Source organism: Mesoplodon bidens (assembly GCF_964165515.1).
Source record: "Mesoplodon bidens genome assembly, chromosome: 5".
NCBI classification, from domain to species: Eukaryota; Metazoa; Chordata; class Mammalia; order Artiodactyla; family Ziphiidae; genus Mesoplodon; species Mesoplodon bidens.
Window position 1 is genome coordinate 70,092,008 of NC_138161.1, and position 16,607 is coordinate 70,108,614.

General features: G+C 39.1%; 1 pseudogene across 1 annotated transcript; it reads right to left on the reverse strand.

Annotated features, from left to right (window-relative positions):
- Nucleotides 1–2,500: 2,500 nt before the first annotated feature.
- Nucleotides 2,501–15,018, reverse strand: LOC308617928 (protein SEC13 homolog; annotated as a pseudogene). Its single transcript has 2 exons — nucleotides 14,971–15,018; nucleotides 2,501–3,148 (listed from the first exon to the last, which is right to left on the reverse strand). The product of its transcript is annotated as a protein SEC13 homolog (transcript).
- Nucleotides 15,019–16,607: the final 1,589 nt, after the last annotated feature.

The window sequence follows — 16,607 nt, forward strand, 5'->3', positions numbered from 1 at the left end:
GCAAGGGCTATTTTTAGTACAGATGTCTGCCACCTCTTTCCTCAGTGTATGCTAGTCATTATCCCCTTGTTAGGATGTGTAACTGATGTTATGGTGACCAGAGCCTGCACTGGATATTGAACAGGGCCTCCCTTTGCTCTGTGGTTGACACTGCCCTGACAGAGGTAGGGTCTGTTCCTTAGTTGTCATAGTATAGGCCCCAAGATCTGTTTCTTAGCTGTGTTTCTGATCTGTGGTGCAAGGTAGGCAGGATTGGAGCACTCCCACTAGGAGGGAAGCCACTCAGTATTCCTCTTCTGGAGCTGTTCACCTGTGGGTGTGCTCTTTTGTGTCACCTTTCACCCATTGTGCAAGCTCTCAGATTACACTACTGTTGGCCCCACTCTTGGCCTCACCTTAACCATGGGTATGCTGGCAGTTGGCCCTGGTGTCTCTCAGACTTTGTTTTCACCATGCCATCAGCATAGATCCACTAAAGTCAGGTCCCAGGATTGCAGTAATCATGGATTTGGACTTGCTGTGGGTGCTATGTGGGCAGCTCAGACTCCGGTCTGGCCTAACTCCCATATGTATGTGCCCACGAAGTCTATAGCTGCTAAAGATAGACCTGTCTTGGCTGGGAACATATGTTGTCCATTCAGATGTTCTGTAGGTGCTGAGTTGACAAAGCCAGTCCTGGGAGTGTCAATTTGCTGTTTGTGCAGCTGTGAGGAGAGATGTCAGCTTTTCTTCCTTAGCTACATGGCCCCTGGGGCTCAGCTGTGGTTTCAGCCCCACCTCTGCATGTGGGTCACCAACAGGTGTCTGCTCCAGAGGTTGCCCTGTAGCACATGAGTCCACCCCAGTGAGGACAGGGCATGGAGGTGGTGGCAGCCAGGGTTGCGAGAGTGCTCCCCATGGCAGGGACTGGGTACAGAGGAGGAGGTGGTGGCCACTGGGGCCATGGGAGTCCTGGTGGGGACGGGTCCCATGGGAGAGCTGGTGGCTGCAGAAGCAAGAAACTAGCCATTTTCTTAACCATATCTCTTATTCACTGAAATGAACTTTACCATATATTAATTTTCTATATGCATGTGTGCATGTTTCTGGAATTTATATTCTTTCCCCTCATTGATCTGTCTATTCATGAACCATACAAAACTGATTTAATTCCTGAAGAGCTATAAAAATCACCAAGTTAATATATGTACCTATTTTTGTGCCATTAGTAGATATATTATTATTTTTAGAAATAATATAGAAAAATCTTTTATTTTGTTAGTCATTCACAAAATATCTTTTTCATCTCTTTGACTTTCCATGAAGTAAGAAGCAATATATGATAGAGAGTTAGATGCTTCTCTGTGCCTTGCTTTCCTTATATTGGGAAATTATATGAATTAATTCATGTTTATCTCTTAGAGTGGGCATATAGTAAGTACCCAGTGTTAGCTATTATTTTTAAAAATGAGTAAATTAGGACTCCTATACTTCTCTCTATCTCTTTTTCCACTCTTCTATCTGCATGCCCTTCTGCCAACTTTTGTGAGGTTTTATCATCTCTTCTGTAACCTTAATTATTCCTTTCATGGTGTGTCCATTGGTTGAGTCTAAAATTGAAAATATCAATACACATTGTTTCCATTATTGTGATGGTGTTAATATTTATTTCAAAGTGTCTTTATTTTAATTTAATTTTTAATCATGTGTCTTCATCAAGTCACTAATATTATCTATCTTCCTAAACATATTCTGTTCATGGTAAGGGATGCAATGTAATTATTGTAGATACATTTCCCAGAACCCTCTGAATTTTTATTTCAATCTGGACCAGGTGCTCTCTGGGATGGATGCCAGCCTGTCATCCTGACTTCCTGTCACCCTAGTCCTGGATTGGAGCCAGTTATCTTGGATCTCCAGTCTTTACCTTTCTTGAATTTTATTCTTGTTTTGGCTAAAGAATATCTTCAAAAGTAATTTTCTTAAAAGGATGCATGAGGAATAAGCCTGCTGAATTTTTACAAGTCTGAAAGTGACTTAATTTTCCCTCTCATTTGATTGACATGTTTACTGGATATATAATATTAAGTTCATAATTATTTTTTTCTCAGAATTGAAGCTATAGCATCCAGGCATTCTTTTTTTTGTTGTTTATAAGCAATGTGAATTTAATTAAATACTTTGGAAACACCCCCCTGCCCCCGCAAATGATGCCTGCACCTAAAAGTTACATTAAAATGACCCAAAATATTTTAAAATAATAGATTTGAAGGTCATTTGTAGTTTTTCCCTCTGAACAAGAGTGCATTCAGCTGGACAGTAAATTACAAACCATATCAAATCATGTTAAGGCAGATGATGAATCTGGTTGCATTTGTTATGACCGCCAGGAGCAAGTGATATTGTGGGAGTTGGGCATTCTTCCTCCCAGCTGTGTGGTCAGTTGGCCCAGGAAAGGGCAGTCCTGGAGGCAGCAGCTAGAAAGCCAGGCCCTGCCTGTCTTGTCACTGTTCATTCTCAGTCACTTTTCTTTGACTGAAGTGGACATGGAACCCTGGTCCTTGTTGGCATCACTGATGCACACCCACTGCCAGTTGACTGACTCCTTCCACAGGGTCACGTTATTGTCTCTGCCTGAGACAACCAGGATGTTGGCCGTGATGGACAAGCTCACATGCCATACAACATCATTGAACTTGTGCAACAGTTTGGGAGACCATGTATTGCCCGTGGCATCCTCACAGGTACAACTGAACACTCGACCATCCTGGGAGCAGCTGGCAATGGTGCTGGTATTCAGGCCAATGGAGCTGGTCCAGGCCATGTCTCAGACCCAGTCACTGTGTGCTTTCAACTTCTGCTCTTCCTTCCACTGGCCATCCTCCTCCTCCTTCCACAGTTTGATGAGGTTGTCACAGCCATCTGATGCAAATTTCTTGATGTAGTTGGACTTCTGCCCAGATGGCTGTTCTATGAAGCTTCCAGGCATGACAGCAGGGGCCCAGCTCACTGCTTTGAAGCCAGTAGTGTGAGCATTATTGAGCTTCTTCACTTCCCACTGGCCCAACCTGGAATAGGTCAGTAGGGAGATGGCCCCATCGAAGCTCCCACAGGCCAGGATCAGGCCCCTGATACCCAACTGAATGTGCTGTAAAAATATCTGTGATTTCTATTGGTAACAAAATCACAGGTATTGCTATAACTCCTGTAGTTTGTGCTTACATTCAGAATGGATAGAAATGCTAAAGTTTAGAGATTAGAGAAAATAAAAATATGATTTATTTCCTTCCAAGTTCACAGACCTCCTAAATTTTATCCATGGACTTTTATTGATGAACCCACGAGTTAGAGTAAAAGTTTTTGAGGTGTGGAAGACTGTATGTTCCAAAGATGGTAGCAATAATATCTCCCACCCCCTCATGCTCTTTCACTATATGACCTTGATACTCTCCCATCAGCAGGTAGAATATTTTTCCACCCCCTTGAATCTGGGTGAGCCCATGACACTTTTGAACAACAGCATATGTTAGAAGTGATGCTATACCAGTCTGAGCATAACTCTTAACTGACCTGTCAACTTCTGCTTCCTTCCTCATAGAAACAAGACACCATGTAAGACGTGCAGTTATCTTAGATCACCATGCTGCAAAAAGCCCAAGCTATATGAAGAGGCCCTGGAGGATAAAATACCATGTGGAGGAAAAAGATGACCAAGAAACACAAGTATCAGACCCCCAAGTGAAGAAGCCATCTTGGAAGTGGGTCCTTTAGTTCTTGCCACCCTACTTGCTGCCACATGGATCAGAGGTGAACTGTCCCTCCAGGCTCTTCCAGGATTCCTGACCCATAAAATTGTGGGCAAAATAAATTGCCTGTTTTAAGCCACTGAATTTTGGGGTAGTTAGTTTGGCAGTGATAGGTAATGGGCAATCATATATCCTTCACATTGATTAGCAAACTGACAGGCATAAATGAGAGGCTCAGGAATGGTTGACAAATTGAGACTTGCGTGGCATTTTGGTGTCAGTAGGAACCACAGGGAGTAACATAATGTGATGAAAGTATATTGTTTAACAGATGGCCTATGGTTCGAAGGTACCTCAGCCCGCTTTCCAAGACCTCAGATTAGCCAAATCCTTCCCAAATGCTGACTCCTCGATTGGTCTCCAAAGGTTACAGTCTCTTCAGGGAAGAGTATGTATAGGATGATTGAAGAGCACATAATGAAAATGCACGTTAGAATGGTGTAGTTGTACTGGAAGCAATCTCTGTGCATCTGAAAACTTGGTCTGGATCTGGAAACAGACCTCAAGGGGCACTACTGTATCATGGCTATGAGCACAGGCTCTGAAGTCAGTGTGTCATGGCGGGAATCTGGGTCAGCCGTAGAGCCTGCTGTGACTAGGACATGCAAGTCTTTCTGTGTCTCAGTTTACACATCTGTAAAATGTATATAAAACAGTATCCTCCTCATAGGTGTATAGTGAGATTCAAATGAGTTAATACATTTGGTTGGCACATATAGCTCCCACTGAAGACCAAATGGACCTCTCTTGAATACTTTCAGTGACTCTTGAATTATTTAGGTGGTTCCTAAAATACATATGTGCCACATGTGATTTTGATAGTGCACATATCAAATTTTTATGATAACGGTAGTCTATATTTAGTTTAATTTATATTAGAAAATTTATAGCCAGCATTTCTGAGTTCATATATAGGATAGGATAACATTATAAAATATATTAAGCCATAAATAGTATAGCTAAGGCCCAAATGGTAAAGATGAAACAGAAATGCTTGAAATTGGCATGTGGGAGCTGCAAATCTGGGCGTCTGCAAAGGAGAGAGGAACAGAGAAATGAAGTCATTTATTCATGTGCAATGAACCAGCATCAAATGCCATCAATTCTTTGCCTCAGTCTATTTTATTTCACATTTGACCACTCTATAATGGGCAACACTATTTAAAGTCTAGATCTGCCTTCCAAAAGAGCAATGTATCTTTAATGGGGCAAGCTGTAATATTTTCATTTCAGCATGCTTCCCTGGAAAAGATCATTAATTGTGGTCTACAGAACACTGGTCTACAAAATTATTGTGTTAATTTGGTAAAAGTAAGTTTTCATTAGATGGACTAATTTTATTGTCATGAGCTCTGGTGTTTGGAAACCTGTCCCTATCTTTTTTCTGGTTTCAAGGTTGAAACACTGTTTGAGGAGCTTATAGCGGACTTTTAATACTATTCAGTTATGGGACTTCCCTGGTGGCCCAGTAGTTAAGACTCTGTGCTTCCACTGCAGGGGGCATGGGTTTGATCCCTGGTTGGGGAACTAAGATCCCACATGCCGTGTGGCCAAAAAAAAAAAAAAAAGTATATATATATATATATATATATATATATATATATATATATATATATACACACACACACACACACATAATATATACACATATACTATTCAGTTATGATCACATGATTTGGCAGTATCTTTTCAGCATAAAAATGAGGGGGAGATCTGGCAACTCTGTTGGAGGTTTCAGCACAAATTTTTTTGCTAGGTGGGACTAAGGGAGAGCATGAATCATTAAAATATGTCTGATTACTTTATCAATATATTAGATTGTTAACCTGGATATCTTAGCTCCAAAATGTCATTCATATAATTATGAGAGTATCAAATCCTATCTTCATATCCTATTGTATTGCATCTACATAAAAGTCACAGTCTTAAGGTCGTATCTGTGTAATTATGGCAGGTTAGATTTTTTTTTTTTTTTGAGGTACGTGGGCCTCTCACTGTTGTGGCCTCTCTCATTGCGGAGCACAGGTTCCGGACGTGCAGGCTCAGCGGCCATGGCTCACAGGCCCAGCCTCTCCGCGGCATGTGGGATCTTCCCGGACCGGGGCATGAACCCATGTCCCCTGCATCGGCAGGTGGACTCTCAACCACTGCGCCACCAGGGAAGCCCGGCAGGTTAGATTTAATCAAGATATTTTAATCAAGATATTTTGTGAGTATAGAGCTACTTTCCAAATCTTTCAGTGACTTTGAAGTGGCAAAACAGGAATGTTATTTGCCTGAATAAAGTATATTAAAAATAGAAAAACCAACTCAGTTTCATTGAGAGGTATCAAGTTTGAAATTATCAAAAACAATGGCATTCTACTTGGATGGGACTCATATTATCTTAACAGTCATTTTTCTTCAAAGGCGTTAACATCACAAGTGAGACACAGTTTGGATAGAAAAAACAACAACAAAATAAAATAAGAATTAGATGTGATTTTCTAACAGAGAATCTTATCAAAGTACTTTTCCTCAAAGGAGGGCAGTGTGGTGACAGCTTGAGTTCAGAGCCCATCCTTGTCACCTTCCAGCTCTGTGACTGTAGGCAGATTATTTGGCCGAAGTTTCCTCATCTGTAAAGTGTGAATGATGTTACAATTAGTACCTGCCTCACAGGACTAGCACATAATAAGTGCCATATAAGTTTTGTTAAATGAACAAAATATGCAAAATTTGTTGACCATTGGAATGTTTCACCAATTGCTTTAATGAAATTAGGGTGTCCCAAGTTCACAGGTTCCCACACATATGGTACTTTTTCTCATTATAATGAAGAGTAATTTCTTAGGAATTATCTATTTATATGAAAAATGTTTAAATTATGAAAATAAATTTCTTAATATGTCTTATGTTTTCAAACTTCCTTACATTAAAAGCATTATAAACTCTTTTCTCATCTCAATCTGTTCCTATCAATCTTTCAGAAAACCGAGGGAGGTAATTTTGTGCATTATGAATGACCTGAACTGAATGTCACTCTCAAGAGTCCAGGAAGATTATCTGTAGAAAAGAGAAGGAAGATGAACAAAGTGGCTGTTTTAGTAATTTGGATAAGTTAGCCAGGATTCATATGTTTTGAGAAAGAACTGTTCATGATCTTCTGCTGGCTTGTGGGAGAAAGAATGCATGTTTGCCACCTGGAAAAGCTGCTTCCTAGTCTGATCTCATGGAGATGGCCAAACCCTGCTTGAAATCATCCAGTTACTGAAGGGCACATGTTCACCAGCAGCCTGTTCAATTGGGGACACATTGCTATGTTTTCTTCACTGAGGTCAATGAAACCTGGGCACAAAGGGGGTAATTTACTTCTATAATTATAAGAAAGAAGTTGAGATATAGTAGGAGACTGAAGAAAGTTGGAAAGATATATATTTGCCATCTACATTCAATATTATTCTACTTGAAATTATTCTACTTTATCATTGACAAGATAACAAATCTTATGAAAACCAATTCTTTGCTTGTTTTTTTCTTTCTGCAATATTTACCTTCACATTGAATTGATAATAACTTAAGCTGGTTCCACTATCTTTACATTTTAATGACTTTTATTTCCCTATATTCTATTACAGTTGACCTTGTGCTATAATCTAGTTGTTTTGATTCTTTTGGAGAATACTGAGAATATTGTGTTCTTTCAGAAAGAAATCCTCAGTCAAAGTAACAGTTTTAATAAGATCTCAAGTTTTCTTGCTGTTTTACTAAATGAAATGTTCATCATTTTAATAACAGTTGTCATATCAAGATGTGGTATATACAAAGATTGAAAAAAGCATTTTCAAGAGTATACAGAGAACTAATAAAAAATGACATCTCTTTTTTTTCACTTTGTAAAACTCAAAATAATAATGTTTTTAGCTGGGAATGAAAAATTCCTGCCTTTTTCATTCACTATTTTCTTTAACAAATGCTGATATGGTGTTTACTATGTGCCAGGCACTGTTCCTGGCACTTTACAAATATTACTCCATTTATTCCTATGATAATGCTCTGAGGTAGGTACTATACTATTATTATTCACATTTTACAAATGAGGAAACTGAGTCATGGAGACGTTAAATAACTTGCCCAGGATCACATGGCTAGTAAGTGGCATAGCTGGGATTTGAACCCATGCAATTTGACTCCATCACCCTATTCTCTGGTGTTCTCCATGTTTGACCCAATGAGGCAAATATAAGGATAATGGCGTTGAATAATATTCCCCATCAGTCACTTCATTAAGAATAGTAATTTCTAACACATAAGTACTTGGCAAAAAATTGTCATAAAAGACTTGGCCTCTCTTCTATAAAATGTTAAAATAATTTAATTATGGGTAGATCAGACATATATGTGAGAAGCCACTACTAAAAAAAGAGGGGAAAAAAAGAAATAAAAGTACATTTTCAAAGATTGAAGGAGACGGACTATCCTAGTAGTGCAGTGGTTAAGAATCTGCCTGCCAATGCAGGGGACACAGGTTTGAGCCCTGGTCCAGGAAGATCCCATATGCCGTGGAGCAACTAAGCCCGCGTGCCAGTTACTGAGCCTGCACTCTAGAGCCCGTGAGCCACAACTAGTGAGACTGTGTGCCACAACTACTGAAGCCCACACACCTAGAGCCCGTGCTCCGCAACAAGAGAAGCCACCGCAATGAGACACCCACGCACCACAATGAAGAGTAGCCCCTGCTCACTGCAACTAGAGAAAGCCCATGCGCAGCAACGAAGACCCATTGCAGCCAAAAATAAATAAATTTATTTAAAAAAAAAAGATTGAGGGAGAGATATACAAGTTTTATTTTTCCCCATTCATTTAATTTATTTCAAGTATGATTTACTTTGTGTAACATTTGTGATAGGTATGGAAGATAGGAAGAAGCAGTGACAAGTAGTTTTGGAAGATGTAACAACAAAAAGTTACATATTAAAGCTTTACATTCTCTGTGGTATGCTAACAGTTACTGTATGTCCCAGAGTTTTCAGAGAAGTTATTGTTTCAACTTATTTTATTACGTTGTAAGTTTATTTTTCTTTGGCCCTGGGAAAAAAATGATCATTGTAAGCATGCTTCTATTCATTTAATAATAAAATGAGCTGTTTTGGGAACCACAAATTGTGAATGGTTGATCTTTTTGAGAAGCCATCACTCTTTGTTCTCGAAACCACCATTTTAACAGGCCTTAACTATTTTATTGCCTCTGTTTTTCAGGTGAGAATTATTAAAACTGCACAAATGTATGGACACCAAAGGGGGAAGGGCGGTGAGATGAACTGGAAGAGCGGGATTGACTTTTGGCATGGTTTAGAGAGTCAAATGTGAATCAGCTGGATGTATATTCTTAAGCAAGGGCCAGACATGAATCTTAAAATATTATGCAAAATTAACTGGAGGTGAGACCATGTGGTTTAGAACCAGAAATGTGGTGCTGAAGGGCACATTTGGTGGGAAATATAGAGAGGAAGGGCCAAATCCTTGAGGCACTCTGAAGGAAAATATTATAAATTAGTGAAAAATGAATAACCCAGTTAAAGAAATTATTTAACTATGAGCCCTGTAAAGGCAGGGTCTGAAATTCAGTCCTGCACTCTGCATGTCAAATAATAACCTTTTCTTGAGCTGAGATTCCCTTTGAAAAATATGATGGAAACTAGGGACCCTACTTCAGGCTAAGAGCAGGCAGTTAACACGTTTGTGAGATTAAGTTAAATTGTGAACGTAAGTGTTATGTCTGCTTTTGTTTTTGTTTTCTTCCCCTTCACTGAATGGCTTGACTATCATTCTTAACTTTGACAGACACAATTACAGACCCTTTGCTAGAAAACCAAATGTTGGGTTTCCTGTTTAGGGGGGAAATAAGACCTATTGTACTTAATTTCCCTTCCTCCCAATATTTTACTGAAATAATAAGAAAGATGTGAAAATAAGAATTGAATCATAATATTCAGACAGCAAATCAGATATTTTGAGAAATTCTTCAATGATAAGCAGATGTGATTGAACTGATAAAGAAGTCAAAACAGGGAAACTGTGGTCAGACCTACCAGAGATGAACGTGGTTCTTTCCAAGGGAGCCAGAGAGAAGACTGAAGTTTGGTTCATCACATAGAGCATCAGGGAACTGTGGAGTACTTGTCAGGGTAACTAATTAAAGAATGCATTCCCTATCAGCTGCTCATCCTACTCCTTCCTCCATATATACAGAGTGGCTGCCTTCAAGATAAAATCTTGGGGGGTACTCTTTGTGGAAAGTGGGTGCTCTTTTGGGAGAACTGCTGTGCCCTGAGGGAGGATTAGAGCAGACATTGAGGTAACTCAGGACTTACATCACAGACATGGAGGGAAAAATTTTTAAAGTTAAGGTCATTCCACCCAAGAGATATATACACAGAAACACTCACCCTAGCCAAGAGTAAAGCCTTTTTATTTTTTGATATGTCCCTAAATGACATACGACTTCCCTGCCCACAAACATTACTGGGCCCCTGATGCTATAACTTACCCTTACGCAGAATCTCAAATAAGCACTTCCCATTCAAGTGAGAACACCCACTTCTGATAATGGTTATGTACCTCCTGTCCACAGAAGACTAAACTTTGGGCAAAATATAAAATATAACTAATTAAAGGTAGTTGGGAGCAATCAAAAGCAGGCAGAACTCCAATAAAGATGTAAAAAAAAAAAGGGTAATCAGAAAAAAAAAAAAAGCAGGCAGATACTGGAGGGGAGCAGCCCTTGGAAAAAGAGCATAGCACTAGAATAGGTTTAGTTTTTATGGCATTTAGCCTGATGGCAAGCTTCAGTCTGTGCCAGGGGCAGAGGGTGGGGATGAATGGCTAAAATGCAGGGGGAAAAATCCATAGTCTTACTGGCTTGAAGTACCAAAGGACAGAATTTGGGGGCATCCATAGACTCTGAAAAGCAAGAAGTAAACCTCCCCAAAATTGAAAGCCAGAGAGGGAAAACTCCAAACTCTATGTACAAACTCTGCCTCAGCTCTGTATGTGACTCCACATCTTGAACTAACCATACATAGGAAAGACTCCATGCAGCCTCACTTAGGCTAAAAGAGTTGAGCTGAGATTTTAGTTGCTATCCATTGCAGGGTAGATAGTTTGCAGCTTGAATTCAACCAATTTAACTAACTGCTTAAAAAATACCCACGACTTTCTAGAGGAACATACTAGAATCCAGATCCTCTATAATATATCATTTACAATGTTTAAAACAGAATTCAAAATTATTCTATATACAAAGAAACAGGAAAATGTAACCTAAAAAAATCAATGAATTAAGACTGGTCGTGAGAGACCCAAGATGGTGCAATAAGCAAAAGAGAATTTTAAAGCAGTTATTAAAGATGTTTGTTGGGAAAATAGATATACAAAACTAGGAAACCAACACCAGCCATCCCTACTAATCTACAAAGTTCTTCATTTGTGGATTACGATTCACAAGAATTTGAGACAAACCTGGAGCATGAAAGAGAAGGTCCAAGATTAATAAATTCAAACAACTGAGCCCAGAGAAAACAGAGATAATTTAGGGAGCAGAGGAGAACTTGAAAAAATTCTAAGTAGTATTCTTAAAGACATTCAAGAATAGATTGCATTCCTAAAATAAGAAGGGGCCACAGTGAAAAATGAACAATCAATGAATAGGGAAGAATTCTTGGAAATAAAAAAGAAATAATTGTTGCTGAAGACCAAGTTGGTGTTCTGGAAAATGAAATTTCTTAGGATGCAGAAAAATAAGAAAAATCTGGAAAATGTGAGAGAAAATTGAGGCATCGAGAATACCAAGAAATTCAAGTTCTACACAGAGTTTCCTTGATACCAGACTTCTTGTCAGCAGACCTGTATGCCAGAAGACAACAGAATACTGAATTCAAATTCTGAGGGAAATGATTTTTCAATAGGAAAATTTATACACAGCTGACTGATAGGTAAGTGGGAGGGCATAATACAGACATATTAGAACCAGAAAACTTAGAGCCCATGCACCCTTAAAAAAAAAAAAGCAAACAAACTTCAAGGAAGGGAAAAAAGAATACAAGAAAGAGGACTCCATGGGTTATAAGAGCAGTGAAAGATGTAAAAATTTCATAAAATAAAAGTAATTCGTAAAATTCATGCTAATCTCTAGGAGAATTAAAACCAGACATTGTTGACTACATTGCTCCTGATGATTGGAAGTGGATAGGAAGAACTTTTACTTTGTATTTTATACTCTTCTTTGTTATCTGTATTTATTTTTGTTTTGGATACAATTACTTGTAATAAAAATTTAATAAAACTTTAAAAAGTCACCCCCTCCCTTTGCAATATAACAGTACTTATTTTCTACATGTGTTGTCAAAATCCTTCATAAAACATTTAATAAGAAGAGAAATTAGTGTGCATGTTTGCATTAAACCTACTTAAGAGTTAAAGAAGATATTTATTTTTACCTTCTGATTGAGTCCTATTTCTTAAGAATCATCCTTCTAGTCTAATTTTTCCCATTATCCGTTCTTTTTTAATCTATGTCTCTGTCACCCCTTGTAAGTTTTTGCTCTTTGAAGGCAAAAGGCTGATTGGAATTTGACTTCTTATTTTTCTCTGGACATTTGTGCCAGAGAATATGACTATCCTTTGCAGAACAGTTTCCTTCCAGCTGAATGAGAAGCCCGTACCAGGATGACCTGGTGTTCATTCATCAGTCAGTCTGGCAGCTGTCCCTGGGTCACTGTGAGTTCGGACCCTTCTCTAGGCAGGCTCAAAAGGTGGGGTGATGCCCACAAGGTGAAAACCTGTCCTTTGAATGCTGCATCACTGAGAAATGCTGCATCACAGGGGATTGGCCTGGCATATCCGCCCTTATTCAGCCATCTGTTCAGATGTTTCCACAGAGTCTCTGTCAGCAGGACCCGTGGCGGATGAGGATAAACAGCAGCACGATTAGGACACCAGACACCAGGCAAAAGACAATGGCAAGGATGATCCTTACAACTGTGAGAAGATACGAAGAACATTATTGTAAAATAATGGATTAGGAAAACATGAAGATAATACAATTAACTGATTAGGAAAATATGAAGATCACATATCAGTGCTGATTTCTGCTTTCATGTAAAATTTCAGTGGCATTTCTGAAACAGCCATGAAATCAGCATAGTGTGGTGAAAAGAGCACTGGACTAAGAAATAGGAAATGACCTAGGTTCCAGTTCCAGCATGACTTTTGACCTTTGGGCCTCAGCTCTTCTACTATAAAGTAAAGGTAATTGATTGAAGTATTTCTAAGGTCCTCTTTCAGCAATAACTTCATGCATTTTTCTACAGTTAAAATTATTGGGCCTCCTTGGTGGCTCAGTGGTTAGGAATCCACCTGCCAATGCAGGGGACATGGGTTCAAGCCCTGGTCCGGGAAGATCCCACATGCCACAGAGCAACAAAGCCCGTGTGCCACAACTACTGAGCCTATGTGCCACAACTACTGAAGCCCATGTGCCTAGAGCCCATGCTCCACAGCAAGAGAAGCCACCACAATGAGAAACTTTTGCGTGGCAATGAAGAGTAGCACCCGATCACCACAACTAGAGAAAGTCCATGCGCAGCAACGAAGACCTGATGCAGACAAAAATAAATAAATAAATTTATTTAAAAAAATTATCATGTTCATGGTGTCATCATTGTTCATGGTGTCAGGGTCAAAGGGAATTCTGAATACTCTACTGCCATCATTAATTGAGTCTAAAATAAATGGAATATCAATTTTTATTCTTTGAATTTAATTTTCAGTAAATATCTTTTAGAGAAGAAACCTGAGCACATGTTGACTATGGTAAGCATTTTTAGGATAACTGTGTACTATTGCCATTTTGTACCTTTATTTACACATATCCCTTTGATAGCTGACTAGTCATGAAGCAGATATATGGGGTTGTTTTTTATGAGATGCTATTCATTATTTCCTCTGGAAAGATACTTCTCCCACCCAACACACACCTTAGTCCACTATAGTATATACATCATAAATATCAGCTTGCACCATCTCTAAATGTATGTCTGATTTTCATTGTAAAAATATGGGATTGCTAGTTGGTTTAGGCAATAGGAGAGGAAACATATTTCTGATCCTGGCAGCCCTGTCTACAGAACCCTAGTGCTGCATGGAACACAGTTGAAAATCACATATTTAGCCTAACCTTATCATTGCATAGATGAAAAAAAATGAGAAGCAGAGAGATTAGATAATTTGGCTAAGATTAAGCAGATAATTGCATTTGGGTTGAAATACATGTGGTCTTATAAGTCTCATAAGTTTAAAACCATCTATTCACTAATGACTGCCAAATTTATATCTTCCCCAAACTCAAGGCTCAGATATCCAACTGTTTATTCAACTCATTCCCTGGCACATCTAATAGGCATTTCAATCTCAACAAGTCCAAAACTGAGCTCCTAGACGCCTTACTCCCCACCACCCTCCCCTGCCAAATCTGTTCTTCCCACAGCCTCCCACATCTCAGTTGATGGAAACTTCCTACTTCTAGAATCTCAGCCCCCAAATCTTGGAGTCTCCCTTGATTCCTCCCTTTCTCTCACATCTTATACCTAATCTGTCAGGAAATCCTGTTGGTTCTACCAAAAACTATATCCAGAAACCAGTGATTCAGCCACCAGTCTGGTTTGAACCACCATCATCTCTTTTTTTTTAAGATTTTTTTTTTTGCTGTGGACCATTTTTAAAGTCTTTATTGAATTTGTTACAATACTGCTTCTGTTTTATGTTTCGGTTTTTTGGTCACAAGTCATGTGGGATCTTAGCTCCCTGACCTGGGATCGAACCCACACCCCCTGCATTGGAAGGTGCAGTCTTAACCACAGGACCACCAGGGAAATTCTCAACCACTATCATCTTTTGATGGGATCAGTACCATGCCCTCCGACTTGCTCCTAGCTTCTATCTTTTCTCCCTACAATCTATTTTCAACACAATAGCCAAATGGCTTCAAGTCAAATCATGCCACTCCTCTACTTAAAACAAAGTCTGCAATGAATGCTTATCTCACCCAGAATGAAAGCCAAAATCCTGATAACAGTTTACAAGGCTCTATATCATCTTGCCTTATTAACCTCTTGGATTTCCTCTCCTACACTCTCCCTTCACTTACTCTCTTTTGGCCACACAGGCTTTCTTGTTCCTCAAACATGCCAGGCATTCTCCCCCTTACAACCTTTGCTATAGTTGTTACCATTGCTTAGATGCTCTTCTCACAAATCCCTGCACCAGGTAACTCCACCACCTTCCTTGCTCAAATCTTATCTTCTCAACAAGGGCTTTCTATTTAAAAATGCAACCTATATGTCCTCTCCCCGCACCTATCCCCGCTTGGCACTTGTGATCCTCACCTTCCAAAATACTTATTTATTATGTTTATTATTTATTAGACATCTCTCCTTCCCTCTAACAGAATGTATGCTTCATGAGGGGAGGAACATTTGTCTTTTTTGTTCATGAACATACCCCAAGCACTTAGAACAGTATCTCGCACATAGCAGGAGCTCAGTAACTATTTGTGGAAAGAATTAATGATCTAGAACCCAGAGGTTCTCAATTCTTAGTTCAGTGTTTTTCTCATGATGTCAGGATGCCTCTTGGTACCTTGAGAAGGTGAATATTAATCAAATTAGATCTTGGTGGACCAGTGCCATTAGCACTGCAGATGGAGTTAATGTAAAGTTGGAGGGAACTAAACAGAATTGAGGAAGAAAGGAAAGGATTAAATGAAAATAAGGGAAGAAGGCAAGAGACTAATGATTCTTTAAAATTAATGGCCATGGCGGACTTTCTGTATTTGGAAATTTATTTTCCATTTTTTTTGGTCCATGTTGTAATATGCTTTCCGAATCTTTTTTCTTCCTTTTTTCCTTCCTAGATATGCAGTGAGCACACACCATATGGCAGGCCAGCTGTGTGTTGGGTTCTGGGGTTTCATGACCCCTGCTCTTGAGGAGATCAATATCTAATGTGAGAACCAGATAGATAATTATGAGATGATGTGATAAATAGTAAAATAGAGGTGTAAAAGATATGCCATTGGAAAAGAAAGTTGAACAAAAAGTGTTCTATTTGGATGAGAGTTTGGAAAGTCTTCTGAGAAAATGATAAGAATTGAGCTGGCCTTTGAGGTAAATAAAATTTTGTCATGAGACAGAATGAATTGCACGAGAGTGTCTTTGGGCAATAATGAGCAATTGCCTGTGCCTGGAATATAGGTTGTGGCGACGTGAGACCATATATGTAGGTTGAGGCTCAGGTTTTAGAAGGTCTGGTTTATCATGGGGCAAATGGAAATCATCAACAATTATTACACATGGAAGTGACATGACCCAGCAAAACTGGAAAAAGAAAAGATGGTGGAGATATTCTCGGCCTGATAGCTATTAAAATGCCTTTGACAAGATACTGAGGGCTCAGCACTGGAAGTGCGGCCCTGAGAATGCAGATGAAGGAATTCAAGAGGTACTGCTAAAGTAGAATTGAAAGGCTTTGTCATGGACTAAATATACTGGTAAAGGAGACGTTGTGGTCAAGGCCACCCCATGGGTTCCAGGTTGGGTGAATGAGAAGATGATTAGGCTGTGAAGTGAGATTGAAAGCACATTAGAAAGGATCCATTTGGAGTAGAGGAGATAATAAAATTTGTTTCAAATGTAGCATTGAGATGGGTTATTATCCTGGTAGAGATGATCAGTAGGCAGCTGGAAAAAAACAGGTCTAGAATTCTATATATAGATATGAAAATAA